This window comes from Mus caroli, chromosome 5 (assembly GCF_900094665.2).
Source record: "Mus caroli chromosome 5, CAROLI_EIJ_v1.1, whole genome shotgun sequence".
NCBI lineage: Eukaryota > Metazoa > Chordata > Mammalia > Rodentia > Muridae > Mus > Mus caroli.
Window position 1 is genome coordinate 71,850,883 of NC_034574.1, and position 3,580 is coordinate 71,854,462.

Genomic DNA, 3,580 nt, shown 5'->3' on the forward strand with positions numbered 1-3,580 from the left:
GAGAGAGAGAGAGAGAGAGAGAGAGAGAGAGAGAGAGAGAGAGAGAAGTATGGCATATCCAGACTACACCATGATATTTATTGCTAAATAAATAAGCAATCAATCTATGAGAAGGTAAGCAAGAATTGAAATAGTTTTCTGTAAGTTAACAAAACTATTCTGAAAAACTGTATCATTACAAATACATAACATTCTCGGAAAAGGATAACTAAATGACATGAACCACAACATCCACATCCTGATTGCCAAGGTGGTGGGAAGAAAACGATACTTAGATGGAACAGCTGGGATAGAAGAAAATGCAGGCACGATCTGGCAGTCAGCCTACCTGCACACTGCATTTCTCAGAATAAGCATGGCACACTATGTTCCTGAGTATTCTCAGAAGTCCGTATTCTGAAGTAATGTGAATAGCCTGCAGCTGGCCTACTGATGTGTGGGCATTTTTCAAGTGTCCTTTTTTTTCTGTATTTTTTCCTGAAGAGTTCCTGGTGGTATGAGTACTCACTCTCCAATAGAGGGTATTGTGCTATTCACTCACAATAGGACATGAATAGGCTTCCACTATAATAAGTAGTTGCTCATGTACAATCAAACCGATGCTGTACCCTGAAACCATCTAAGGAGTGGCTTATCTCTGCACTCTTTACTGGCCAATGGCAGTGTAATCTTGTTGAGCAACCCTGGTAATGGATGCAATGCCAAGGCAATTGTTAGAGTAGCAAACCAACTTTGTAAGAGGCTATAATGATGCTACTGTGCATTTGTTAAAATCTGTATAGCCAACTGTGTTGTATATTGCTGGATTTGGGATATAGTTCTTTGTGTAGATTTTAGGCCACATGGAAATATACATTATTATTGTCCTTGTGCAGCTCACAATTATTTTTGTCAGACTTCATGAGTAGAGATTCTGAGATTCTTAGGAGGCACAAAATCAAAGCATAAGAGCTTGCTCCTCTGGCTTTCACCATTCTTCCTTCCCATCTTCCACAGTATTCCCTGAGCCTTCATCCTGGGGATGTTTTGGAAATGGATCCATTGATTCCAGACTCTAAACTTTTCATTTTGATTGGTGTGCTTCTATGTAGTGGTCTCCATCTGTACAAAGAGAAGTCTCATCAATAAAGGGTAAAGACTATACTTATCAGTGTCTACAAGGACAGATATGTAGAATGTAGTTAGGGATGATACTTATTTATTAAAGTGGTGGTTGTAGGTTCTTCAAGATATATGACTTCACTAGCACTGTATTGTTTTCTGTGTTTCCTGTACTTGGCATGATTTTCCTCTTGTTGAATAGGTTTTAAGTCCAATTAGGAAGCTATTGTTTACTGTCAAGGTACAAGTGCCAGTAGGGCATCCCTAGGGTTATTGTGACATCCCTAGGGTTATTGTGACACTCTGGCTATTGTTTGGGTTCATAGGAAATAGAGTTGGGTGAGACTATTGACCGCTTCCCTCCTTCTGAAGCTTGCTTGGTTTGTTGTTTTTGTGGCTGTTTTTTTTTTTTAATAGAAATGTATATATGCATAATAAATTACATACATTATTTTCACAAGTTGTATTAGTTGGAAAAAGATAAGATAATAGAGAAGTTATCAGTTCCAGTTCCTTAGTTTTTCTAATTTTTATTCCTTCTTATAATAAAAAGGAAGCAAACAATTGTTTTGATATCACATGGGGATTGTTACAGCCCATTTTATCAATACTAAATGAACACTCACAAATGATTAAAAAAAGTCTTTGCTTAGTACTATGGCAATCATCTGAACTTAAGGATGCATATTAATTTTAATCATTTGTTCAAGCCTTTCTAAAGCACATGAGAAAATGTTGTAAATTACATTTTTAGTCTTCTAAAGTAACAACCTTGTTTCTTTTACACATTTTCTAAATGTTTTATGTATTTTTTCATAAGAGTTGTGCTTCAAAAAAACCTAAAAGTTAAATTTTAATGTTAAAGGGTGGCCACTTTTAATCTTTTTTGGCAGCAGAGATCATCATAGCATGCTTGACTTGCTCAGTAGTTCCTTTTACATCACTGTGAGCAAAGACTTGGTGTGGTTTATGATGATTCCACAAAGAAACAGAATTTATAGAACATGTTTATGAGTGTGTTTACTATAAGGATTGGTTTAGAAAGTCCAGACCTAGAAAAGAAGATCTGGGGGCTGGTTTGAATATTGATTTTTTTAATTGGATATTTTATTTATTTACAATTTAAATGTTATCTCCTTTCCTGGTTTCCCCTCTGAAAACCCCCTGTCCCATCCCCTCTTACGGAAGATCTTAAAGCTCAAGTCTCTATTTGAGTTCAGAATAAAGAACATATCTGGGCTCAGTTCATCAGGTGCTGTAAAAGTAACTTATAGTCATCTTATATAATTGGCCTCTTAGAAGTATCCTGCAGAATAAGCTCACCCTTTTTAGTCCTCTCTGAACTCTGGCTGCCTGGGTCAGCTCATTTTTTTTTTTTTTTTTCTGGCTCAAACTCTTCTCTAAGCTGAATGATTCAAACTGGCTTCTTTCAGCTTCTCCCTGAATTTTTCTGCTTGGCATCAAACTAATTCTGTCAATCTGTTCTAAACTTCTGGCTCCTTCTGATCTGGCTCATCCTGTCTTCATCTGTGTCTAGCTTGTGACTTAACCATATAACTATTCCAGTAAAACTGCCTCCCTTCTCTATCTCTGTCTCTATCTCCTCCTCACCTCTGTGCTGCTTCTTAAGTTACCTCTTTTTCAGGTTTGTTCTCATGAAAGTTGGCAGTATTTTATCTCTGACTCATTTTGTCAAATCTTTCTCTGACTCATCACTTTTTCTGCCCCTCAATTAGACCTTACTTCAAACATGGCTGCTTCCCTCTCCAAACTAATTTTACTTTTATTGTTAGGGATTAATGATGTGAACTAAGGGAATGTCTGAATTCCAGCTAGATCATTCTATAATGTAGGGGGTATCTGCATTTAACCTATTTTTATTATGGTTAATAGAAAATATTCCCTCACTCACCCTGTTTATTTCATTCATGCCTCTAATTGACTAGATAAACAGCATCTAGGATGGTGATTGAATTTTGTCTTGCTTTTACTCCTAAGAGATAAAACCTCTTACACCCACCTACACACACACACACACACACACACACATTAGCTAAATGTTTGAGTAGCCCAGGACCTGTTTGACATAAAATTAGCTATTAATGACAACATAGTAACAAACTTATTTTGAAACAACCCTAGACTACTATCTTTATCTTTCTTCTTCTTTTTCCTTTCTCTTTCTTTTTTGTTTTTTTCTTTTTTTATATTTCTTTTATTACGTATTTTCCTCAATTACATTTCCAATGCTATCCCAAAAGTCCTCCTTACCCTCCCCCCCCACTCCCCTACCTACCCATTCCCACTTTTTGGCCCTGGTGTTCCCCTGTACTGGGGCATATAAAGTTTGCATGTCCAATGGGCCTCTCTTTCCAGTGATGGTCGACTAGGCCATCTTTTGATACATATGCAGCTAGAGTCAAGAGCTCCGGGGTACTGGTTAGTTCATAATGTTGTTGCACCTACAGGGTTGCAGATC

General features: G+C 37.1%; 1 long non-coding RNA gene across 1 annotated transcript in view; it reads right to left on the minus strand.

Annotated features, from left to right (window-relative positions):
* Positions 1-57: 57 nt before the first annotated feature.
* Positions 58-3,580, minus strand: part of LOC110295082 — an 82,515-nt gene continuing 78,992 nt past the window's right edge. The window contains exon 3 of the long non-coding RNA XR_002378004.2: positions 58-1,101. This is a non-coding gene — a long non-coding RNA (uncharacterized LOC110295082). The remainder of the gene's footprint in view (positions 1,102-3,580) is intronic.